This window comes from Felis catus, chromosome E2 (assembly GCF_018350175.1).
Source record: "Felis catus isolate Fca126 chromosome E2, F.catus_Fca126_mat1.0, whole genome shotgun sequence".
Classification (NCBI taxonomy): domain Eukaryota; kingdom Metazoa; phylum Chordata; class Mammalia; order Carnivora; family Felidae; genus Felis; species Felis catus.
The window spans coordinates 37101093-37128467 of NC_058382.1; the positions used below are offsets into that span (position 1 = coordinate 37101093).

A 27375-nucleotide genomic window follows, 5' to 3' on the forward strand; every position below is an offset into this window, starting at 1 on the left:
TTTCAGTTGTAGCTGAAACAGTAATCTGGACAAAACAGAGTAGTAGAGATTTTAAATTGTCTTGCTAGGATTTATGGTCTGTCAAACAATTTGGGTTTAGTGATATTTATTTGTTTATTTTTAAGAGAGTATTATTATTTTTTGTTATTTTTCTTTATTGACTATGGATCTATTCAGATTTTTAAAATATTTTTCAGGAGTGCCTGTGTGACTCAGTAGGTGAAGCATCTGACTTCTACTTAGGTCGTGATCTCACAGTTCGTGGGTTCGAACCCCACGTCAGGCTCTGTGTTGGCAGTGCAGAGCCTGCTTCAGATCCTCTGTCTCCCTCTCTCTCTGCCCCTCCCCAGCTCTCTCTCTCTCTCTCTCTCTCTCTCTCTCTCAAAATAAACATTTAAAAAAATAGAGGATCAATTTTACATTTAGTTGATTGTCTCCATTTTTTAAAAAGCTACTTCAGTTTCATATTTATCATTTCCTTCCTTTCCACATTTTTCAGATTCACTCTGTAGTTAATTTTTAACAGAATTTTCTATAGAATGTTTAATAGAACATGTGAGTCTGCATCACATGTGTGATCTTCCTTACCCTGCCTCCATCCCCACCACACCCTATGTAGGACATGGTAGAATCTGGGGTGGTGGGTGGTCATTAACCAGGAGGAAACGGACATTTGTTAAGGTACTGTTGTTACAGCACCCCATTAAGCCAGTAGAGAAGGAGAGCAATTTATTCAAACTTACCATTCACCATCTCAGATTTCCTTGGTGTTTATTTTGCATTTTATGGTAGAGTAATTTGCACAATACTAACTTTACAAATTGGAAAAAATTGAGGTTGGGAAGGCTTAATTGATATTTGTAAGTTCTGTCAGAAGTAAATAAAAAACAGAAAACCAATGAATCATTTGAGTAGCCATTTGAAGAATTTTATTGTGCACACACCCAAAAGATGGTTTGCAAACCAGGAACACTCAAACCACAATGTGAATGAGGGTCAGATGTATATTGTTCCAAAGTAACTAACATAGGGTGCAGGCAATGTTCATTCTTTACATTGATTGGTTACAATGTTAGAATTTTCTTAAATGAAAGAGAATTGGTTAATGGTTACCTCATATGGATTTGGGGGAAGGATTTAAGTTTCACTTATGATTTGCTGAGGCATAAGCAAGAGTGACCCAGGTCAAGTCAGCCTCATTTTTCTTACAAAATAAGCTAAATTAAGCTTCACTTTATGCCTAACCTGGTTTTGTCTGTTTGGGGGAATTTTCAAGCCTGATCTCCATTTGTGTTTGGTTTTAACAGTTCACACAGTTAGAAAGTGATGGTGTATGGTTCAAACAATGTAAAAAAGCATGCACTGAAGATGAAAAAAAAAATGGAAGCTAGGTATAACACAATGTTTTGGGGTAAGCCGGGAGAAGAATAAGAGACCAGCAATAAATCCAGACATAGAATAATTAGGAACAGAGTCCCAGGAAGTAGGCAGAGCTAGAAGGTCTAGGATAATTGCCTTAAACAAGGTTACAACTTTCAAAGCCCTATGAGGTAAGTACATGGGTCAGTATGAGGATAGAGTCTTGGAGTATTCCCCAGTTACTATGACACTGATTTAATAAATTGTTTACCAAAATTGACAGTTCACTGAATTGCCTTTGTAAGATGACTTTGACTTCCATTTTGAAATACCCAGAGAGTAATAATGGGAAAACATAGACAAATATATATTTGTTAGATTGTACTGCTCAGATATGTTTGCCTAAATGCGAGGTTAGAGATGAGTTCTTTACTTTGAGATCCTGAAATAGGCTGTCTAGAATGACATCATCCCTGCAACACAGGCAATATCTTCTTCAGAATTTTTGTGGTTCTAAACATAGGTGGCATATATAGAGCAGAGAACAAATGGATTTCTAGATTCCACACATTGTACGCGCGCGCGCACACACACACACACACACACACACACACACGCACACACACCTGTATCTTGGCCTGGTTCAGGAGTTTATTTCCCATATGCTCCATTCTCTGGCTTTCTAATGGTTCATTTTATGATATGATATTCTTTCACACGCGAATGAATTGAAAAACATAAGTAGCAATCTTCCTGCTGTGAATTGACTTCTAACTCCCTGCTCCTTTCTTAATGTCCATGCAGTTGAGCTTCCATAAGCAAGTGCCAAGAAAGAGGTTTTCACTGGTTGGTATTTACACTCTGTCTGCATATCCACTCTACCCCACCCTCAAAGAAAACATTTGGACATAGTCCAGAGTTCTGAAAGAATATTTGCATTGTAGATTCACTTTTAACATTTGCAGTGAAAATAACAAGAGACAACTCATTCCCTAATGTTCCCATTACAGAGTATTTGTGTAAAATTAATTAGGAAAGAATTAATATTGTATATGCTCCGCTTATAGACCCAAATATTTTCTTGGAATTGATTTGATGTCATGTAAATGTGAAAAAAGTTATGTTTTCTTTTTTCAGGATAGAGTCCACATGGTGCAAATATTCATTTCATTTTCATTTATTTGTATTAAAAAATGAGCTTTTACTTTCGTGCTTATAGATCTCTATGTACCCCTATCAAAAAATCTAGCCATGGTATTTCTTTATAAAGAAATAAAATGCACATTTTATATATAGGAATACCTAGATAGATCAGACATGGTCCCTGACCTCACTGAGGTTATAGTCTAATATGGAAGAAGGTTATTGAATACATAATTATAGGTAAGAATATACATAATATGCCATGCAGCTTATATAAGTTACATTTTTAACTTAGTCGGTGGCAGCATTGAGAACTTCTAGAAAAGATGACCTTAAAATTAAGACCTGACAGATGAGTAGTCTCTAAAAGGAAGGATAGGTTATGCAGATCAGGCAAGTATAATTGTTAGTCCTGTAGGCAAGCACACTACCTACATGACACCTTGACTAAAGAACGCTCATTTGTAAGACACCATGTGCTTCAAGGTTTCCCTAACCCGCTGCAATTAAGGCTGAAACAGCTGCCAAGGTGAGGTGGAAAGTCTACAGTGTGGCTTTCCTTCCTTCCCTGCTTCCTTCCTTCCTTCCTTCCCCCCTTCCTTCCTTCCTTCCTTCCTTCCTTCCTTCCTTCCCTCCTTCCTTCCTTCCTTCCTTCCTTCCTTCCTTCCTTCCTTCCTTCCTTCCTTCCTTCCTTCCTTCCTGTCTTTCTTTTTCATTAGACATAATGTTAAGAGCAAATTATAATATTTCATTATTCATGAGAAGGATGAAATAAATTTATTGTAATAATGTAAGTCAGAAACCTTATTGCTTTCCTGTCACATGCACTTGTCAGTGGTTTCAGTTAAATTAAGCATTTGCCAAATTATGGAAACAGCCCAGGTGTCTATCAAGTGATGAATGGATAAAGAAAGATGTGGGATATATATACATATAGGATGGAATATTTACTCAGCCATAAAAAAGAATGAAGTCTTGCCGTTTGAAAAGGCATGGATGGAGCCACTGGAGAATATTATGCTAAATAAAATACGCCAGTCAGAGAAGGACAAATACCATATAATTTCATTCATATGTGGAATTTAAGAAATGAAACAGATGAACAGGGACACCTGGCTGGCTCAGTCAGAAGAACAAGTGAGTCTTGATCTCAGGGTGGTGAGTTCAAGTCCCACATGGGGTATGGAGATTACTTTGAAAAAAAAACACCTTTAAAAAATACAAGCTAAGCAGAGAAATGAGAGAGAGTACAAGAGAGAAAGAAAGAGAAAGAGAGAGAGAAAGACAGAGGCAAACCAAAAAACAGACTTAAATATAGAGAACAAACTCATGGTTACCAGAGGAGCGGGGAGGGGATGGCTAAAATAGGAGATGGGGATTAAGGAGTGCACTTGTCGTGATAAGCATTGGGTGTTGAATCACTGTATGTTACACCTGAAACTAATACTATGCTGTATGTTAAGTAACTGGAATTTAAATACAGATTGAAAAAATAAACACTTGCCAAACATTTTATTTAAGTAAAAATGTGCAGTAAAATTGCAAATCGCAGAATTTGGGGGCAGATCGAAAGGGTAATAGAAATGGGTATGGCAGGAGTGAGGGAGAAGACGAGCCAGGAGGAGAGTATAGCAGGTATTGCCTTATAGGTGTTTGAGAAAGTTTCCTTGCTGGTCTGTTTATTATTAACTTATTTAAGTGCTCTTCACCAAATTTCAATATCATCACTCTGCTTTGGGGTGGGAAAAGGTTTTTTTTTTTTTTTGGACATCTAGATGATACTCTTACAAATCTCTAAGTAACCTTGGAGAATGAATAAGATGATAAACTTGAAGATGAAGGATGATCTCAATATTCAAAAATTAGGGAGAGGTTAATTACACAAAGAAGAAATCAGTGAGGTCACTATGAATTTGTATAATTTGTATCAATATCTATTAACAGGGCATTTAAAAGATGTCTGACAAAAGTTAGGACTCTTTGATTTCAGGTAGCTACTATCCAACTTATCCAAGTTTAAGCCATAAGAAAATGCATGGACTTCTGTACCTGAGAAGAAACTGGAAAGAAAAAAAATAACACAGAATCCAAGCATGAGCTGAAGAAACTGGAGCCCCAGGAACTGAAGTGAGTATCTCAAAGATTTTTGTCTCCATCTATTTTTTTAAGTTTATTTATGTATTTTTGACAGAGGGAGAGCAAGAGCAGAGGAGGGGTAGAATGAGAGGGAGAGAGAGAATCCCAAGCAGGCTCTCCATTGTCAGAACAGAGCCTCATATGGGCTCTCATGAACTGTGAGGTCATGACCTGAACTGAAATCAAAAGTCAGAGGCTTAACTAACTGAGCCACCAGGTGACTCTGTCTCCATCTATTTCTTATCATTGTTTCTCTCTTACTGACTTCATCCTGCAGTTCATCTTTCTCCTTATGCCAGAAAAGATGGCTACTGTCACCTCTAGAGTTCCACCCTCCTCCTGGTTACATAATCCCAAAGAAAAGGGAAAACATTTTTCTTCAATCATGTAAGAGGGAAGGACTCATATTCCATACTGGGTCAGATACCTGAGGGCTGCATCACGAGTTCCAGAGAAATAGGATACAAGCATTTAAAGGAATGGTTTTCAGGGGGAAAAAAAGCTACCAAAGTATAGTGCATTAATAATAAGCAATATGAAGTACTTGGAAATCAGTGACTTTTTTCCCCCTTTAAGTAAATAAGCAGTATAGCACAGTGCTGTTGAAGAGTGACTGTGCTGTTGTTCCTGTAGAGGGAGCTCAAATGATCCTCTGACTTCACCTCTGATACATTAAGACCCTAGATTAGACTTTTGACATTACAGACAATCCAAATGAATGGTTAGAAGGAAATAATATTCAAGTAGGACAATACTCAGGGGGACACCAGAGATTAATGCAAAAAATGGAACAAAAGATATGAAAATTAAAAAAGGAAATTTTAATAGACTATCTAAGAAACACTGTGAAACCAAGCTGAAGGCTTGAAACATTTGTGAGTTTCAAACAATGAAGTTCTAATCACCATGTTATATAAAATTACAAGTGATTGTATCTACTTGTCTATAATTTATGACTTTAACATGACTAGTATGAAAATAAAACCAACAAAAACTCTTAGAACAATTTTAATTATAGAGTTGTAAAAGTACCAAATCAAACACCAGAACATTTATTACAATTATACTGTTAAAGTATTGACCCTACATAATTAAGGGACATGAATGCAGGAATATAGCATTATCTTAATATTAATTTATTAATACATTAGAGAAAATCAATAGTTCATTGGTAAATAAACAAAGTAATTGATGGAATAATATGATGTGATCTATAAAGTCAATTTTCCTTTCTCACAAAATAGTAATTTTTCCCTTAGATTTCATTTATAAAAAGATAAATAAGGTTAATCTTAAACCAATAGCCAAAATAATACTTAGGGTAATAAAATATATCCTGGAATTTTAATGATTGGGGGAAAATAGGTTTCCTTTGCTAAATTTATTTCTTTTTAAAACCTCTTTTTTTTGTTAACAGGGTAAAGCATATATGCATGTTATATATTAACGTGTTTCAGGAGGTTTGCAAACTCCAGAAACTGAATGCAGTATTTGAAGGTACTCCATCACCAAAGAGACATTACTTTGGGGCACTTGGGTGGCTCAGTAGGTTAAGCAGACCACTCTTGATTTTGGTTCAGGTCACCATCTCACCGTTTGTGAGATTGAGCCCCACATCGGGCCTTGCACTGACAGTGCACAGCCTGCTTGGGATTGTTGTTCCTCGCTCTCTGCCCCTCTATTGCTGTTTCTTTCTCTCTCTGTCTCAAAATAAAGAAACTTTGAAAAAATAATAAAATAAAATAAAATAGAAAACTAAAGCAATAAGGGTTAGGATACTATCTTTAATAGTATTTTGAAAATTCTGACCATTTTAACAAAATGTAGAATTCATTCATGCACTCAGTCATTTGTCTGTTGAGTTGTGTATTTAATCATTCTGAATTCTGTTTTTGTACAGGAATTATGTTTTATGCTAGAAAATATGGGTGATAATACTCAAAAAATAATTACAGGTGACATTCTTCAAAGGAATATTTAATTATTTTCAAATAGATTTTTGTTTGGTAAATTAATCAGGGATAAGTTCAATTAAAAAAAAAATTTCTATTTTTCTGCCTAATTAGTATACAATGCAATGAAAAATATCCAGAATATCAATCACGTGAATTATCTAAGAATAATCCTGAATAAAAACTGAATAGCAGAATATGTGTTAAAATTGTTTCAGACTTTACAAGAGATTGAACAGAATACATGAAGAAGTGGAAAAAACTTGAATCTATCTGTAGGGGAATACCCAGCATCATTAGTATACACACACACACAACATATATTTACATATGTATAAATATAATTATATATACATATATATAATATATAATGTATATGTATGTATTAATTTGTAGAAACTTGAAAATCTCAGTCTTTGGAAACCTTTGGAAATTAATAAAAGTATTACAAAAAATAGTCTTTTTAACAGAAATATTGAGGATTTTGTGAACAAAAAGACTAAAGATTGTTTTCCTATCAGCTGTAAAAACATACTATAAAGTGGAAATGATTTAGAAAATTGAGACATAATGCATGTAACCTAACTGATCAATAGAACAAAACAAATAGAACTTCAGCCTATTTGGAAGATACAGAAGCATATATTAAAAAACAGACAAACAGGGTAGGATCTATCACAATCAGTGGGAATATTGATAGATAACCCAGTAAAGGATATTAAAAAAATTCTACAACTTAGGGGTGAGTTAGACATCAAGTTATATTGCTCTTTCATATTATGTATCAACAGTGTTTAATTAATAAAAAGTTTATATGTGAAAAAGATGACATCTGTGAAAACAAATACAGATAAACACACACATTTGGGGACAATAATAGTAATTTATAATAGTTATGATGAAATTATTAGGAAACATATTTGGGTAGAAAGCTAAATGCTAAAAAAACCTTGTATTGACAGGAAACCACAGAAATGTAAAAATGTAAAAATTATGTCAAAGAAATAATGCCCTAATTTGAAGCATCATAAAGTTTAATAAAAATTTTTCCAGTAGTGGAATAAACAAAGGATATTAATGGAAGAATTTCTAAATGGTCAATAAGCTTGTGAAATAGATAATAAACTTTATACTGATGCAAATGAAAACAACAATATGCCATTTCTTCCTTATTTAACTAACACCTGATAAATGACTGGAGATTTTATGGAGAAACAGCCTCACTAACATGTTGCTGGTAGAAATGTGAATTGATTCCATCTCTCTAGAAATAAATCCCTTTGGCAATGCAAATCGTAAGACTTAAAATATTCTAATATTTGAACCACTATATCTTTGTCTACTAATCTATCAGAGAACTGATCATATATATGAATAAATGTTTGATTTTAGTAACAGATATAGTATTTAAAAATTGAAATAACATACATGTCTAGGAGGGAAATTGGCAAATAAATTACAATAGGCCTTATAGCAGAATGTTTTAAAACAATTAAAAATCTCATTTTGAAGCATTTAAAATAACAGGTCAGTGCGGGGCACCTGGTTGGCTCAGTTGGTGGAGTATGCAACACCTGATCTTGGGGTTGTGAGTTCAAGCTCCACGTTGGGCAAAGAGACTACTTAAAACACACACACACACACACACACACACACACACACACACACGGAGTTTAAATAAATAAATAAATAAATAAATAAATAAATAAATAAATAACAGGTCAATGTAAAACTTATATATGCATACATAATATGCAGATATATCGAATATATATGACTGTTTATTGGACACATTTATCAGAATGTCAGCCATAGCTATATCTTAGTTTTTCAAATACAGATTTTTCTTCTCTACTTTTTCACTTTTGTTTTTGATTGATTGATTGATTGATTACTTTTCTTGTTGGTTTTAAATTAAGACCTATTATTTTCTCAGTCTGTAGCATTTCCATGATGGATATTCACTGTCTCTGTGGATACCTTGAACCTATGGGGCACCTGGGTGGTTCAGATGGTTAAGCCTCTGACTTTGGCCCAGGTCACAATCTCACAGTTTGTGAATTTGCACACTGCATGGGGCTTTCTGCTGTTAGCACAGAGCCCACTTCGGATCCCCAGTCTCCTTCTCTCTCTGCCCCTCCACTGCTTGCATACACTCTCTCTCTCAAAAACAAATAAACATTAAAAAAAAACCCAGAAATCACATAGAAATGTTTGTTCAACATACACTCTCTCCTGACATAATAGCACACTTTCTGCTAGAAAAGGAAGTTAAAAAACAAAAAAACCCACCTTTTTCCAGTCATCTTTCTCCTTCCTCTGCCCATTTAAATGCGTTCTATCAGTGGGTATGATTTTGAGTGATACAATTTGGATTTATAACATGGATGAATTATGTGAAAGAGAGGGAGAGATGATAATAGAGAAGCAGGAAGAAATAGGGATAGAAAAAGATCAGGTCTGCATAGGTGGAAATTCAAGGAAAATTTTATATGTTGAATAACTGTCTAAGCAAGTGAGTGGCTTGAGCAGTGCCGGATAGAGAGAGAATTTGAGTGTAAAAAAATTATATGAAGGGGTGCCTGAGTGGCTCAGTCAGTTAAGTGGCCAACTTCGGCTCAGGTCATGATCTCATGTCTCAAAGGCTCGTGAGTTGTAGCCCCATGTCAGGCTCTGTGCTGACAGCTCAGAGCCTGGAGCCTGTTTCAGACTCTGTGTCTTCCTCTCTCTCTGCCCCTCCCTGCTCCCCCCTTTCTCTCTCTGTCTCAAAAATAAATAAACATTAAAAAAATTTTTTTTTAAGTATATGAAGAAGTGCTGCTTTAGGATGTAAATGGGATCTCCTTTAATATTCCCTAAGAGATGCAAGTGATATTTGCAACCTTTCTAATATTACTTTTATTTGCTGGACTCTATTTTTTTTTAATTTTTTATTAATTTTTTTTTAATGTTTATTTTTGAGAGAGACAGAGAATGAGCAGAGCAGGGGCAGAGAGTAAGGGAGACACAGAATCCGGAGCAGACCCCAGGCTCTGAGCTGTCAGCACAGAGCCTGACACGGGGCTCGAACCCACAAACTGTGAGATCATAACCTGAGCTGAAGTCAGACGCTCAACCAAATGAGCCACCCAGATGCTCCAGCTGGACTCTATTTTTAACACAATACCATGTTGTGTATGTATTAGGACAAATGTGAAATTGGTTATTTATTAGGATTACAAATATTTATTTGAGGGAAATTTCTATATAGGTTAAAAAAATTTTTTTAATGTTTGTTTATTTTTGAAGGAGAGAGAGACAGAGGGTGAGTGGGGAGGGGCAGAGACAGATGGAGACACAGAATCCAAAGCAGGTTCCTGGGTCAGAGCTGTCAGCACAGAGCCCAGCACAGGGCTCGAACTCATGAACTGTGAGATCATGACCTGAGCTGAAGTCGGACATTTAACCAACTGAGCCACCCAGGTGACCCAAATTTCTATATAGATTAATTAAACTTTCAAAAAAACCCATGCTTTTGAGAGCAACATGCATGTATATTGTATTTGCAAATATATTTATGATTAGAGGGAAAGTACTGTATAGAATAATTTTCAAGAAGCATTCCTTCAGTGGTGATCACCTCATCTATGTTTTTTGTTAAAGAGTTTTAGTAGGAATGTAAGAACCTCAGCATTTTCTCTTCAACTTCATCTAAGGTCTTCTGTAATAATTGTATCAGGATCCTGGGGTGGGGGCGGGGGAGGAGGCGGGGGAAGATAACATATTCAAAAGCAATAAAGAGAATTGAATGACAGGACTTTTACAAAAGTGTCACTAAGATTTTAGGAAATGAACAAAGTACAGAAGATATTCTGGATTTAGAAATAACAGAAGGCATTGTCATTCCTTGTCCTGTGGTCTAAGGAGAAATTATTGTAACCTGGGAATTGCCGTAACTATAGCAGAGGGACCACCCAAAACGGGTCAAATACAGACTTCTAAACCTAGATCCAGCAGGGAGGGAGCCAAAACTATAAATACCATGATCTCCTTCTCTTCCCACCTTCTCATCACCAGCCACGTCCTCCCATTGGATGTGTCCAGTGGGACTCCAGAGGGCAAGGAGGCCTGGTCGGTACAATCCACATATGCCGGGCCTGAAGGATGAGCAGATAGGGAGAGAGCTGATCTCGAGGAGCAGTGAACATCCAGAACATTTGAAATCATTATCTGTTAGATAATTCATTATCTCTGTATGTGAAATTGACTTCACAACACACACACAAAGTATATAAAGTGTAAGAATAACGTGACTACAAAGATAATGATGGGGCCTTGTGTCTCTAAATAATCATCAGTTTCTCCTTCTAGAGTCTGAATTACTGGATGTATTGCCACCTACTCTGAATAAGAGTATTTGAGCTCTGGGGAATTAAAGAACAATCTTCTTCTTTTCATTTTTTTTTTACACTTCATTTTATTTTATGTTTATCATCTTCCCAAAGTGCTGCATTAAATCAAAAGGTGTGTTTTTGGAGTAACCTCAAAGTATATTCAGATTCCAGGTCCACCATTACTCAAGATGTAGTGATTATTTAACTTTCTTAGCTTCTACAAAAAAAAAAAAAAAAAAGAAAAAAAAAGTCTCCTCTTTGTAAAGAAGAATTTTAATACAACTTTCAAAAGTAATTTTTGAATATTCCATAAGATAATTTGTACAGTGTACATGTCACTCTCCTGCCACATGATACTAACAAAATGTTAGTTTGAGGCTCAACCCAAAGCTCTAAAAAACTTCCCTCTTTTCCCAAAGTAGTGGACTCATTCTTTCATTTTAGAGAGACTAAGAATATTCTCTGGCTGTGATAGCACTAGAGATTTAATTAAAAAAAAAAGCCTTGCATGCATGAACATCTTTAGCTTAAATGGAGGAGGTTTGCATGCTGGTGTGTATACATATGTGTGTAAGTCAGTCTGTATATGGTCGATGGTCTGGTTGGTAGAGAGGAAAGGAAACAAGACATCAGGGATATAAAACTTTCACCATGCTTAATAAAGTGGAATGAATAGAACAAAGACGATTGCTAAGTGGATAAAGCTCTGAGCTTTTACCACTGGAACTGTAATTCAAGTTCAGTGTGATGCCTGACTGCCATGCCTGGGACTCTGGTTGAGGCACTATCCATGCCACCCATGAAGGATGTTGGAATTGGCTGCCTAAGCATAAACAGGACACATTTATTTTCTTAGCCCAGGGCCTAGAATTTGAAATTTTGTAAAACAACACAACAAAAATTAAAAATAAATTCTCAGGGATGGAGTCTGTGAATTAGGAGCATATATCTGACAGAGGCCATCATCACCAACCAGTGCATGGTTGACTTTACATCTGCCTTGACAATTTTTCTGTCAGTTAAATTAGAGATATTTAGGATACATGCAAATACAGTTGCATTCACTTCACTAGAAGCACTCTTGTGTGCCTAGAGGGACCTTCCGAAATGTCTGTTTATGATATACCACTCCAAGCATACGAAGTTTTCAAATGTTGAGTTGTGATCAGCTATAAAAATCATGAATGTTAATAACTCAAAAGATATCTCTGTAAAAACAGGGTGGCATTCTTCCCCCCCCCACCCCACACCCTCGCCACATTGCCAGGTTATCATAATGCAACATAAAATCACACGATGATAATTGTCTGATGATTCTTCTATGTATAAAAAAGGAGTCAAGGTGAATACCTTTTAATGAAAAACATATCTCTGTGTGCAGGGTTAGGGACATTGAATGATAGGCCCCTTATGAAGCACTTGGCATATAACAGAGAAACAACAAATAATAGTTACTTCTGAAATAGGTTTCCCATTGCTGACCACCTCGACTGTGTCCTGCAGTAACATGTGAGCCTTTGCTCTCCTTCATTTTTTTTAATACAAACAAGGACAGTAGTTTCTGTTGCACACAGATACTAAGGAATTTGACTGAAAGGATGTCAAGTACCTAGTATAGTGTCTTGCCTGTAGTAGTATTCAATATATTTTTTTAAAAAATCCTCAATATGCCATAAAGCTGACTCTTTAAATAAAATATGAGTCAGTTAATGAGCTATTGGTATAAATATATACAGATGTCGCTCCAAGTTACAGACACCGATCTGAGAATACTTGATTCCGAAAGTGTTGCTTGTCATCAACAATTTATTTAAGGAGCCATTAATTCCTATTAAAATTAATCTAAAACTGACAGTGTGTCTATTCCTGGAAAAATAAGTCCAGCAGCATTGTGGTGATATTGATGCTATGCATTCATATTTACATACAGTAGATAAGTGGCAATTTTGTTGCTACATTAACATTTAAAAAAAATTCCCGGAGCAGCCAGGCCCTTAATAGCAACTGCAATACCAGCCAGTTTTCAGTTGTTCTGAAAGCAGCACTAATTGAAATTGTTCACATCATTCATGGGTTGTGTCAAATGCCATCTCCTACATGGCTTGCACCTGGGAGGGGCACTGATTTTGTGTACAATAATAATTTCATAATAAAAACATATTTAATGCAAAATATTAGTCACAATATCATACCAACACTGTTTTATACCAATAACAATGAAAGCATATATTTTAATAGACTTTAGCAGGTTCTGACATTGTATTAAAACTTTTTAATGTCTATTTATTTTTGAGAGAGAGACAGAGCGCAAGTGGGGTAGGGGCACAGAGAGAGGGAGATACAGAATCTGAAGTAGGCTACGAGCTCTGTCAGCATGGAGCTGGACGCAGGGCTCGAACCCACTGACCGCAAGATCATGACCTGGGCTGAAGTGACTTAACTGACTGAGCCACCCAGGTGCCCCTGACATTGTATTAAGTACTGACCCCCAAAATAAGTTTGTATGTGTATCAAAACTGGGTATATAATACCTTATATTTTATAAGAAAATTCTTACCTAAAAAGAGAAGATTAGAAAATAAATAAGTCATGGGGATTAATGTACAGCTTGCTGAGTATAGTTCATAGTGTTTGAAAGTTGCTAAGAGTGTAGATCATGCAAGTTTTCATCACAAGAAAGAAAATATTTTTGTAACTGTATAAAGTGGTAGATGTTATTAACTAGACTTATTATGGTGATCATTTTACCATGGATACAAATATCGTATCATGATGTTGTATACCTAAAATATAATGTTATATGTGAATTATAACTCTGTTTAAAACTAGCAGAGAGAGTGGAGAGAAGAGTGTGGGCCTGTGCCTGAAAAATCATCTGGACCAAAATACAATCTAATATAAAACCATAGGTATGATATGATATATTACGCAATGTAATGTATTTCCTTGATATCTAGAATAGATCAATGTAGTAATTCAGTGGCTCCCAAACTGTATTTTCTTTTTGAGAAGAAAAAACCATCTTTAATTATGAGACTGTATTTGAAATGCTATTTCTCTACCTTCTCCTTCCCCACCCCACTTCTTAGGGGACTTCAGACTGCAGCTAGGCCGTCGTGGACAAGCTGACTTCGAATCAAAACTAAACCACACTAAACTAAAATTACACAAAGCATGAGATTGAGATAAGGGGATGACAAGTATCCAGCTGCCATCTGCTAAATAACGTGATGATAAATATGGGCTCTATTGCTCCAATAACATTGCCGCAGACTTATCAGATCAGAAGCTTTTTGGATCCATCTGAATAAGAGGAGTACCTGATAGACTTTTCACCTATGGAAGGGTAAAGAACAAAATTATGTGGGTGTTTTCTTTAACTGTAGGTAAGTCTCATGCCTTCCATCTTGAAGGCTCAGGATTCCAGCTTTAATTTAATACAATGTAGATCACGCCCAGGAGTACTGATTTCAGTAGAAGGACTCACGAAAGCCTATGTGCAAATGAAAAGGACAAAAGAAATGATTGTTTAAGTACCTAGAGAAGTGACTTTCACATTTGCCCTAACAGCAATATAATCAAGTTAGACAGAAGCCAGGTTCTCAGAACTTGGCTTGAAGAGGTTTGTGATGCGAGCTGAATGTGCAGCCGTGTCAGGGACCTTTAATGAGATGCTTCTATCCCAATGGAGTTTTAACTCTTGGCCAGGCAAACTTGTCCTTTACTCTCTCCCTCCAGGACAGCATTTGAATTGACAGTGTCCTCTTGCTCTTCTACACTGATTTTTTTTTCTCCAGACTTACAGGTATCCTATTTGACTGGTACATTTGTTGAGTGGATATTGGAGATCTGTTTGGGAGTGCTCTCTTATGTGCATCTATAGTTAGTGTTTAATCTCTGTGATGTAAGCACTTAGACCTTCTTAAGAGAAAATGGTGAACCAATGGCAAATCAGACCGGGTCTTTTTTTTTTTTTAATGTTTATTTTTGAGAGAGAGAGAGAGAGAGAGAGAGAGAGAGAGAGAGAGAGTCAGAGTCCGAGCAGGGGAGGGGCAGAGAGAGAGGAAGACGGAATCTGAAGCAGGCCCCATGCTCTGAGCTGTCAGCACAGAGCCCAACATGGGGCTCTTAACTCCCAAACCTTAGAGCTGTGAGATCATGACCTGAGCTGAAATCAGCCGCTTAACCAACTGAGCCACCCTGGAGCCACAGACCAGATCTTTTTCTTGGAGGCAAAGCGTACCATGGAAAACCATGGATTTAGTGAAACTTACCTAGGTGTTAACCCTTAGTCCTCATGAATTAACACTGTGATCTTGAGTAATTTGTCAAATAGCTCTGAGTCACTTCTTTCAAGTGTATTTACCTCATGTAATGATCATTGCTACAAAGTGCCTGGAACCAAGTAGGTATTTCTTCTCCATTTATGTTTCTTTTGTTCTTTCATCTTACCCTTAGGACACTTAAAACCGGCAAGATAAACTCACATGCATATTTTGAGAATTACATGTTTCTCTTGCAAAGAAGTCCATCAAGCAGCACAAACAATATCAAATGACATCTGAGTCATTTTCTCTCTCCTTAAAACTTTACTATATAACACAACTAGTGGATTTCCAGGTCATCAATATTTTTGGTGCCATATTTTCTTTTTCATCACAGGTCCTTCTTCCCCTATGTATAAATTTTGTTCTCTAAATTGTTTTATCTTTCTTTCCTTGAGATAAATATGCTGAAAATTCACTCTTCTCCAATGAAGTTTTATTTTTTTTTTTTTAAAGTTTATTTATTTTGAGGCGGGGTGGAGAGAGAGAGTATGAGTGGGGGAAGGGCAGAGACAGAGGGAGAGAGAGAATCCCAAGCAGGCTCCATGCTGTTAATGTAGAGCATGACTTGGGGCTTGAACGCATGAAACCATGAGGTCCTAACTGGAGCTGAAATCAAGAGTCAGATGCTTAACCAAATGAGCCACCCAGGTGCCCCATCCAATGAAGTTTTAAAAGATACCCTTATCTTGTGCTTGCCAGAAAATTAAAGTAAAATATTAGCAGAGTGCCTCATTTATTCATTAAACTTAAAACCAGTGACTTCGTGGCTGAGCGGGTGTTTAATTATAATGATAACTTCCATTATTTACTATTCACTGCTGATATGTGTTTTGTTCAGTTTGTAACTAGTGTTTCTTCTAATTCACAGCTGACAGCAAGGAGAGAAAGCAGAAACTTCCTTTGGCTTTATCATAATGCTGATGAGGAGGAAGAGGGGAAGAATCAAGAGTGCTTCAACCTTTGCATGGAAATCACATATGTAACATGAAAGTATTTCTCTGCTAACTATTATCTATTAATTTGGGGGAGACTTAGGAGGACTATATGTTTTGAATCCCCAATAACTGCCAGGCATAATAGCAGGCATTTTGCCTAACGAAAAAGAACTAACATTTGCTAAATGTCTCTAGATACTAGAAACCAGGCTCCTTTCTATATATACATTTCATTGAATCCACTAATCCTCAGAATGTGAAACCTTCTTTTTGGCAAGTGAAGAAATAATTTCCAAAGGTTTGCAGACAAAGCGAGTAAGTAGAAGAGGCAGGGATTAAACAGGTCTGAACAATCACCACATTTTACTCTTTCAAAAATACCAAGTTAGTACAACCAGGAAAGTAAAAATCCTATTAACAACTAGGGGATCATCGATATAGCACTTCTTAGAGTTATTATATTATTAACATTTTTTTCAAATGCAGTTTCTATATTGAAGGGAATGTAATATGCAAATATTTTAAAGGGTCTTACAGGTAATTAAAAATATCAAAGACATTAAAAAGCATCCCAGGTATTTTTGTTTTCATTCCAAAATTTTTCAACAAACCTTTTTTTTTCTTTTTAAGCCTAAGGTAAATTTCAGAACAACCATTATCAACATTATTTAAATCTCTTAATAGATGGAGACTAAAGTATTAAAGTTGTATCACTATGGATGAAGAGCTTCATTCTCTTAGAATGGCTGTCTTGTCAATTCTCTGAATTTATTTCATAATTGCTGATACACATCTTCTTACATAATCCTACCACTTAAGAGAGTGGCTGGAGGCCTACCCATTTCTCATCCAGGTTTTTTCAAATCTCTCCTCTCTCATCTGATCTCATAGTTTCTCTGCTGTTTTTGTCTGGTGACCATCCTCACTAAATACATTAGGTTCTAGACTTTTTTTTTAATATCAAAGCCACTTCTCCTGGTATGTGCTAAGCATATTGAGGGAAAGGACAAAATGTTATCATTTTTTCTATCATTTACAATACCCATTAACAGGCAGATACCAAAAGAGATACATGACAGTCAAGAACTATGGAGTAGATTTAAGATCAGATGTATAGGTTTGTTATCAAATCCTTTTGTGTCACTTACTTAGCTGTGCAAACTTAGGCAAATTAATTAACTCTCATTTATAAAATGGAAACCCAAAAGCTTTACAGGTTTTTTCATGAAACTTTATAAAGTTGTCTCACAGCCCTTATTTTCAAAGAATAGCCAGCGGTTATTGGAAATATACCAATAGTGTACATTGAATAAATTACTTAGCCTTGTTAAGGCATAGTTTTCTTGTCCACAAAATGAATATGAAAATAATTGTTATCTCGCAGGACTATAATGGCTATTGAATAAGGTGATATAACTACATTTCTTAGCAGAGTGTTTCCATAAATGTTCAACTATTTCAACAGTTTGGCCACGTGCCCCAAAATGACACCTGACGTTCCGTCTTCTTAAATCCAGTCTACTTCCTCAGTCCCTGTGTGCTTTGCTTATCCTGGAAGAAGTCTAGAACTTCAAGTAGAAGAGAAGAGGACAGAAGTTGTCTGCTAGAACAAGAACAAATGGCTAAAGGGTCTGAGAGTTGAATAACTGCCCTTATATTGTTAAGTGATAAGAAATACTCATGTGAAATCATATTGTCAAACAGAAAACAAATATTAAAAGGAATGTTATGAGTCTTTTGAAATGCGGCAAAAGGAGCGATGGTTAAAATTTTAACAAGTGAGAGTCATTAGCTAAACAAATCCTGACAGCTTCACAGTCACAGAGACACCTAACAAAGGCTTGATTTGTGAGACGCCCTTAATAGTCCCTTTGCATTTCCCTCAAACATTCCGTTTTGTTCCTCTACTGTGGACCCTAAAGTGTCATTCCCTATTTCTCTCTGCTAGCCATATATGTTTAAAAAGTATAGCTAACGTTTCCCTTCATCGATGATCAGAAGAGAGATTCTCTCCTGCATCTTGCTGTATTGATCCTCTTTAAAAAGAGGGACATTGCTGACAAAAATGAATCAATTGATGCCTTTAAGCTTTCAGAATGAAGACTTTCTTTCTTAGGTTTTGCCATTTTCTCTCAAATGATAAAACAGCAGTTGGTTCTCTTTGCCCCACTCTAAATAAGACTAAAAGGTTATGGATTATGCCATACATAATTTATAGTACTTAAGACAAAGGCGACCTGATAGAAATACACTTTAATGAACACCTACCAAATGCGAGGCTATATGGTATTTAATTTACATGTAATTCTCTTGTAATTCTCATAAAGGTATAATGGGGTAGGAAATATTAACCTTATTTTGCAGTCAAGGAAACCAAGGTCAGAAGTTTGAAAATAAATGACAATAAAAATCCCTCACGGAACAATACATGTAGAAGTGCTTGAGAGAGAAATGGAATGAGAAATGTATTCCATTTATTCACTTTCTAGCAGGGAAAAATATTATTATTACTAATAGTTCATGTTATATTCATACTTCAAATTTATTTTGAGTCTTATTATATTTTCATTTCATTTCAATTTTAATATGAACTGAATAATAGAACTTTTAGTTACAATTTTCTTACTGAATTACTTCAATCCCCCCCTCCCCCTGCCATAGAAGCATATCCCAAATTTTCCAGAGCAGTTGGTTGGCTAAGAAAGCCATATTTTTTCGATAGAGAAATGTACTTTATACAGAACTGGCCAAGAGTAAATCCCCTTTTACATTAGCTAAGTATAAACATGTGCATTGACTCAAAAATAAATGTCTGTTATTTTAGATATATTTATTAATGGACAGTCGTCTTAGGCAGTAGCAGAAACAATAAACCTAATACTTTTGAAATCTCTGTGGAAAATTGCCATAATAGAGAGCTGGTGTGGAGAAAGAAAAAGGGTGTGCAAAACTGATTTCATTGAATTTTCAGTATTCTCCCCTATAAAGAAATATAATATATTTATTCATTTATATATTTATTTTTCTCCGATGAGCTCACTGTGAAGCACAAATATTTCTCTAACCAGAGGTTTTATAGGAGAGTATTTTTTGTTTGTTTTGCCACCTGTCAACCATTTTTCTCCTTCCAGTGGATCAAACTTTTGAAATCTCAGCAACTTTTGAAAGCAAATCGGAGTCTCTGGATGGAGCCATCATATTGTTCTCTGGCCACTGGTGCGTGGTTAGTGATGTAGGGAGAAGAATGAAGATGTGGAACCCAGAGATATTTTCTCTCTGTTCAAGGCCCCAGAGTCCACCTTCATACCCTTGGAAGGGAACCCAGGGTCCATTCTTCCTGAGTACTATCTGAACATGCTGCATAGGTGACTGAAGGCTAAAAAAAGTTTGATGGGAGAGTGAGTGTGTGTGTCAGAGGGAATTAATTCCTAGTATTGTTTAAGTTGAGGTAATCTTACTGAACTTTTGTGAGAGCCATAACCACAGAAGAGTGAATTTCCATGCACATTTTTTATGGCAAATCTATCCACAAATCAACCATATCCTTTAAAAATAAGGAATTGACAACATTATTTTCACGTGTTTAAAAAAAAAGGTTTGAATAGACATTTTATAAGAGTATACTGACTGAAAACACCTATGGAAATATTCTACCTCTAAGCAATCAAATAAATACAAATCTGGCTTTAGTGTTAGAGAAAATGAGCAAATACAAAAATTAGAATATTTAATATGAGAATGGTTATAGTATGTGGACAGTTTTACCCTGACGGTGAAGCAAAAATTGAGGTAACCTTTTCAGAAAATGTCACAAAATACATTACACTCTTAGATATGTCTTGATCTTATTTCTGGAAAGAAATCCTGAGAAGTCAACAAACAAACCAAAAAATCAAAACCAGCTAAAAGTTAAAATATGCACATTAATATCCATATTGTATAGCCTTCTTGAAAATTTTGAACACTCGAAAATGGCACTTATGATTGAAAGAAGAATGGACAAATAAAATATGGCACACTTTACATGAAGAAATAGTATGCAAGGATTAACTTTGCCTTTGCAAAGTATTGAAATATCATGGACACATATTTGCTTTATATTACATGAAAACATGTACTTTATATATACAATATTTAATATGATCTCCAAATTATGTAAAGGTTAAAATATAAAGCATGAGAGAAGTACAGATTTCCCCACTATCTAAAAGTAGAGTTTTTCTATGAAAGCTTTTGCAAGCTAAAATGGCATAAAGCAAAAAAACAATTACTATTTTGTAAAATGAAAGTTTTCTTCAGATTTTGTTTCGTTAGTGAAAATAGCTAGTACTAATGTAGGTTTTTCGTAAAAGCAAGTTGGAGCAAAGCAAAGAGGGGATAATTGTGGGGGGATATATCTGGGGAATCTGTATACCAAAAATGTTATAGAATTATCAGTGATTACATCCGATATTATGGGTACTCTTTTTTTTCCTATTTTTCTATTTTCTGTATCCCAAATGTTTTTTTATGAGCACATATCAATTTTTAAAATGAACAAAAATACATCCATCAAAATTATTTTTAAAATGAACCTTAGCATTTGGAAGGCTTTTTGAGTAGGAACTACCATTTTATTAAAACCTAAAATAATCTAACACTGACACTGGAACCACCCCCCACAACTATGTTGAAAGATGTCATCTGAATAGCATGGATTACACCTCCACAAAACTAGATTACATCCCTAATTCATTATTATTTTAGAAAACTCACCTTTCAACCACCTGCAATATGGGCCATCATTCATATCGAACTTAATTAGAAAACAGTTTGGATGTTGGAGGAATTCCTAATTTAAATCAATTAAAGGGAAACTTGTCAAGTTAGCTTTGGGTTTGCTTTTCTCTACTCTCACAGCAGGACCGAAGAGATCTGTCTTCCCCAATCTCCTTGTCTTCATCCAGGATTATGTCATAGTGTTCAGTGTGTAAATCTAGGGACTTATGGTGACAATTAGCATCTGAGACTCCTGCCACAGCTAGGAGAAGGAGGCTGGGTGACAAACGAAGCCATCCCAGGATTTCACACTGGAAATTCTTTGATGGGTGCTTTCATTCACAAATGACATTATCTCCACTTGGTGGGGCAAGGCAACCCCATTCTTTAGCCCTATTTCTGTTCTATGTTGAGAGCTCTTCTTCCTTCCCTCCCCATGCCCTAAATCCTATTGTGTCACAGTTAATCTAGTTATCAAATGGAAAAAGCATGTCAGATAGCGACTATTTAAGGAGCACATTCTTTTCACTGAGTAGATCATTACAGGTCCTTTACTTCTGCCTTGCTAAAATAAGATTCTTTGCCTTATCTGTCACCTACCCATATCCCTGCTGGCTTAAAATATGTGCTCCCTCTCTACCCAACTTATATAGAACTACTTTCTGTGTAGTAATTTCACTCATTTCCATGCATTCTAAAATCATTATCTGCCAAGCAATGTGGAGGTACCTGAATGGACCAAGTGTTCCATCTGGGGAAAGAGGAAGGAGAAGAGGAGTCAAGCCCCACAGAATCCACAGATAAGCAGCCAGAATGTGAGAGTGAATCAGACAGTGATATACTGTGATATGTTGCATACGTATATGTATGTATATTCTAAAATCAGGACATATGATTATATATATATATATATATATATATATATATATATATGTCATACACACACATACATATGTATATACATATATATGTATGTGTGTGGATATAGATATAGATATAGATATATGCTATATCTCTCAAGCTTTGGATCATAAGAATAGGGACTAAGTTTTAACAATCTTTAGTATCCAAGGATATAGATTACTCTGGGTTTACTAATTTGATTGAGTGAATGGAAAAATAACAGCTGTCATGTATTACTTTTGACTACAAAAGCAGTAGAAGATTTGAAAGTGATTGAATTTCTGATTCTAATTTGAGAAAATAATGCAGGATATTTGAAAGGAGACATACTTTTAAATTCTAGGTTATAGTCTGTTATAGATAGAGTAAACCAAAATAAATTCCAGACAAGAATCTAAAAAGTCTAGACTACATTATGATTATGTATTTGGGATATTTGATGGAAAACCCTGGACTGGAGGTTAGAAGACTATTCACAGTTTCAACCTCTATAGTTGAAGTAGATTTAAATGTCAAGACAGTTACCCAAGTAATTAAGGTGACTATATTTTCTTTTTTCCTCACATAACTTTTATGTGTAACATTGTCTCCTATCAGATTGTCAACTCCTTACAGTTAGAAATCCCACTCTTCTTTGAGTTTGGGGAATTGCCTCTCAAGAACTGTGTCTTAGCAGATGCTCATTTGTTTGAGTATTGTAGACTAGCTCCTGTAGAATGAACAGCATCCTGAGATATCAGTTATTTACCTTTGTGGTAATTTTCTCAGGTGCCTCAGTGACAGTTTATCAGAATCCCCTCTGAAGGGCTGGTCCAATATGGAAAAGCCCAGGATGGAGAGGGTGCAAGGGTGAAACTAGAGGTGTCTAAGGCATGCCATTAACTTTTTTAAAACCTTTATGCTGCTTTAAAATCATCTTGGACACTTTTTAAAGGAAGATTTCTAGGCTCACCCCCAGATATTCTGACTTGATGTTCCTGGACTATAGCTCAGAAATACACATTTTATTTTATGTATTTATTTCTTATTGAGATGTAACTGACATACAACATTATATTAGTTTCAGGTATACAGCATAATTATTTGATATTTGTATATACTGCAAAATGATCACAATAGGTCTAGGTATTATCCATCATGTATATATGTTATAAAATATATTAGGTAGAATACTGAGATCTTGCTACATAAATAGCTACAGAGATCTGGGAGGACTGAAGGGAGCAGCTGCTATGTCTCTCTGCACAGGTCACTGGAAACTCATGGGGAGGGGAATTGTTGGGGGAGCCTGGTCATGACCAGATGGAGAGAGGATCCCCGTGGATGCTATCTTGGATAAGAAGTCTGATGTGAGGGAAAGAAAGAGAGAGGCTAACAGCCCAGATGTCATGATGGAGTAACAGGTAGGGGCCAAAGAGGTCACAACGCTTGGGAATTACTGGATAAGACCATGTACCATGTCCCTCACCAGCACAGTGCCAGTCACCATCTTTTCACTGTTGACTATCAGTGAGGCAGCTCCAGCAGGCAGGGTGTCCAGGATCAGCAGGGCCAGTGTCCCACTGGTCAGCATCCTCCCTTCAAACCTGTACTTGTCATATGTGACAAGAGACACAATCAAGGTTGGCAGTGGCAGTCACTTTCTGTAAAACTGTGGTCACTCTGACAGGTGTCTGGCAGCTTGATCTTCTCTGTAATCCCATTCATGTCCATCAGCTTTGCTTATACCTTCTTGAACTCATTCTCAATCTTGAACACACTCAGGAGTCATCTGCTATGCAATGGGTGGCTGAATGGAGATGTGAAACTGTTGGGTTTGGATTCATAGCTGGAAGTTGAGCACCTAAGTTGAGTCACAGAAATTAATGCCCATTACAGCAGTGACAGATTCTCTGGGTGCCAGGGGCTCAATTTCAGGATGCTAATACCTGCAGGCAGTTTAGGGGTGCCCATCTGCAGGCCCTCGGTGGGAGTATTGGAGCTGTTGGAAAAGTGGGTATGCACAGATACCATGTGGGGGCCCTGGACAAAAAGGCTGGATGCCCTCACCAGTTACAAGGTGCCACAGCTCCTGCCTTCCAACCCTCAATACTGGACCCAGCAGCAAGGGCATCGGGGCCTTTTTTGTTTGTTTGTTTGTGAATGTCAGGCCCTCCAGGCCAGCAGCCAGACTGGTGGATACACTTGTAGGAGGAGACACAAGCTGGACGTGAGGAGGAAGAAGTCTTCTAGATCAAGCCAAGACATTTCTTTGGCTGCAGGGTTACTTGTTCCACAGGCAGGTTTTAATTTTGTTTTGTTCTGTTTTCTTCTTCCTTTCAGGAGGCAGGTTCCACCTGCTGCTCCTCAGGCTCCAATGTCTTCTCAAGCTGATGAGCTACAGCTGGAATCTCTGCCCTTCCCTGAAGACAAACCTTCTCCTTGTCCCTCTGGCACCTTCTTCATTTTCCCCTTCTCATTTTCCTCCTCACTGGGTTCACTCTCACTCCTTCTCCCTTTCTCCTCACCTTCATCTTGGTCTTCACTATTGGACTCACTGGTGGACCCTTCAGCTGCTCTCACTGCTGCTCTCACTATCTGATTCACTCTTGGACTCTGGGTGTCTGTCTGTGGACTCTGGGGGGCCTGACTCCTCTTCCTCTCTTTTCTCTTCTGCCATATTGAACACTTGGTCCATTCACATACCTCCACGCTGCATGCAGATGTGTCTAGAACTTCTTCTGGCCAGTCTGGAAGCTCTTGGTATCCTGTGGCCTTGGATTTAGTAGGTGGGATAGTGAGCCTGGCTGGAAGTGGTCTGGTCTTTGAAGGATGACTCCAAGTCTGGGGTTGCTTTGGGTGCCAGGAGGAGCTTATTTGCATGGTGGCTGAGGGCTCCATCCTGCTCTGAAGAGAGGATAAAATGCCAGGTGAAGTGTGGTAAGTCACAGATATCATGGTTCTGGTGGGACTTGGCCAGACTTAGTATATACAGGGTCAACAGCTTGTTCTGCTTAGGGTTGGTCAGGTAGAGCTTGGCTGCCAAGTTGATGACCTGCAGTTTGATGGTGTCCTGCTCTGCTGTGAAGGACTTGGCTGCTTTTCCCAGGACATCAGGTGAATACTGGAGACTTGCTCACAGTACTCATCAATGAGCCACAGGATCCTGGCTCAAGCCAGGAGCACCTAGATGTTGTCTGTGAGCTTTGCCAGCTTATGAACTCTCGTGCTGTGCTGGCTGCATCTGCAGCAGCTTCTTAATGATGACCACTGACTCTGTGATGAATAGCACATCACAGTGAAACAGTGGCTGCATCAGGCCATTGAGGCAGGTGTCACAGACTCATCCTATGTTAGCTGCACAGCGTCCAATGGCCTGGATCATGATGCCCTAAAGTCTCTGACCATGCTGTGCATATAGGTCTGGCATTTCTGTAGGACAATAAGGATTTTAGTTTCATTAACTAGTTTACTCAGCACTTCCAGCTTTAGGATTTTGATCTGGGTGGAGTTGATCAACCTGATGTAGAAGCTCTTCAGACTTGGGTGAAACATACTGGATGCTTGATGGTGGGCCCATAATGCACCTCACTGCAGAGAGAACAGCATCCAAGGTACCTGGGAACTTGGGGTAGAGCAAGGGGCAGTAGGTGTGGGGACAGGAGGTGGGCCAAATAGAACAGAGTAGAAGACAAATTGGAGGAGGGCAATAGTAGGAAGAGGGCAGGATTGGGGTCAGTGCAGGGGTGGGTGAGCCAAGATAGAGGGCTGCATGATTGATGTGCCCAGCATCATGAAGGCTTTTTTTTTTTTTTTTGAGAGCACAAAATATTTTATTTAACAATTTTCAGTGTAGCAAATGTGCATTTTGGAAAAATAGGAACTCCTGCCTCAGAGGAAGCTTCTTGGATCAAAGTCATTGGCAGGAGCCACAGAGAACACTGGGCAGTGCTGGACTGGAAGAAGCTGAGGAAGCCAAGAGGGTCCCACATCTCAGGAATCATATCAAGTGCTGACCTAGGGGACATAAGAGACTGCTCTGTCAGCAAGGCCAGGCATTTCGCAAAGTGACAAGAATAACTGGATCCGGTCATACAAAACTCCAGAACATTTTGGAAAACATTTTGTGCGTCTTTCCTAGATGATCAAGTGAACCAGAAAAATGCAAAGACCTGTGTTAATTACACTTGTACACAGTTTCTACACTTAGACTTAAAATACCACACAAACTGTTGGGGCTCCTGGGTGACTCAGTTGGTTGATATCTGATTCTTGACTTTGGCTCAAGACCTGAACCCAGTGTCATGAGACTGAGCCCCGCATCACTCTGCACTGAGCTTGGAACCTGCCTAAGATTCTCTCTCTTGGGGCGCCTGGGTGGCTCAGTCGGTTAAGAGTTTGACTTTGGCTCAGGTCATGATCTCACGGTTTGGTTCATGAGCTCAAGCCCCACATCAGGTTATCTGCTTTCAGTGTGGAGCCTGCTTTGGACCCCCCCCCCACCCCACCCCCAATCCTGTCTTTGCCCCTCCTCCACATGTGCTCGTTCTCAAAGAAAATTCTCTCTCCTTTTGCCCCTCTGCTCTGCTCATGCTTTGTCTCTAGGAAGGAAGGAAGGAAGGAAGGAAGGAAGGAAGGAAGGAAGGAAGGAAGGAAGGAAGGAAAGAAAGGAAAGGAAGAAAGAAAGAAAGAAAGAAAGAAAGAAAGAAAGAAAGAAAGAAAGAAAGAAAGAAAGAAAGAAAGAAAGAAAGAAAGAAAGAAAGAAAGAAAGAAAAAGAAAAAAACCCACTAAATAAATGAGAGGTACCTGGGTGGCCCAGGTTATGCTCTCTGGGCTTTGCGCTCACAGCTTGGAGCCTGGAGCCTGCTTCGGTTTCTGTGTTTCCCTCTCTCTCTGCCACTCCCCTGCTTGCGTGCTCTCTCTCTGTCTCTCAAAAGTGAATAAACATTAAAAAAAACTAACTAAATAAAAATAAAATACTGGCAAACTATGTTCTTCCCGCAGAATATACAGAAATTAATTTCTGAAGATTTTTATAAATATTTCAATCTTTTCTTCAGTCCATTCAGACTTAAGAAGGCAGATAGCTTTAAGAACAGTCCATAAAAGCTCAAAACTTTGAGTCCAATAAGAGGAGGCCTTCCTTTGCAATTTCAGAGGGTAACACTCACCCTATCAGCTGAAGAAGATCTTCCTGCGGCAGGAATAACACCACCTGTGGGTGATGGACCGCACCTGGTGGGGGGAGGGGCCTAGATTTCGAAACAAAGATGGCGAGACGCTGGAGCCGAGCAGAGCGGGAGTTAGCCTGCCGGCCGGCAGCCTCTGAGTGTGTGTTAAATTAGACGCCCTGGCACCTCAGACCCACGGTTTGCGATTAGAAAATGCGCATCTTTCACAGAGAGTCTCGGCACTTCCGGACCGGCCGCCTCTGCTGAGCCCTGGGACGGGTGAGTCCACCGTTGTCTGGTTGTTTGTAGTCCTGTGGGTCTCGCGCTCAGGAGCCCT

General features: G+C 37.7%; 2 long non-coding RNA genes and 1 pseudogene across 7 annotated transcripts in view; 2 read left to right on the top strand and 1 right to left on the bottom strand.

The window, feature by feature from the left end:
* Positions 1–19046, top strand: part of LOC109494903 — a 253274-nt gene extending 234228 nt beyond the window's left edge. For 3 of the 6 annotated variants that reach the window (XR_006590387.1, XR_006590386.1, XR_002738603.2), the window contains 3 exons: positions 4493–4629; positions 14053–14309; positions 16160–19045. This is a non-coding gene — a long non-coding RNA (uncharacterized LOC109494903). Of the gene's footprint in view, positions 1–4492; positions 4630–14052; positions 14350–16159 lie in introns of all 6 variants that reach the window. The other 3 variants (XR_006590390.1, XR_006590388.1, XR_006590389.1) reach the window with 2 other exon arrangements.
* A 3967-nt stretch (positions 19047–23013) lies between these two features.
* On the bottom strand, positions 23014–27158 carry LOC101093819 (annotated as a pseudogene).
* Positions 26651–27375, top strand: part of LOC123382235 — a 634835-nt gene continuing 634110 nt past the window's right edge. Inside the window, exon 1 of the long non-coding RNA XR_006590283.1 lies at positions 26651–27317. This is a non-coding gene — a long non-coding RNA (uncharacterized LOC123382235). The remainder of the gene's footprint in view (positions 27318–27375) is intronic.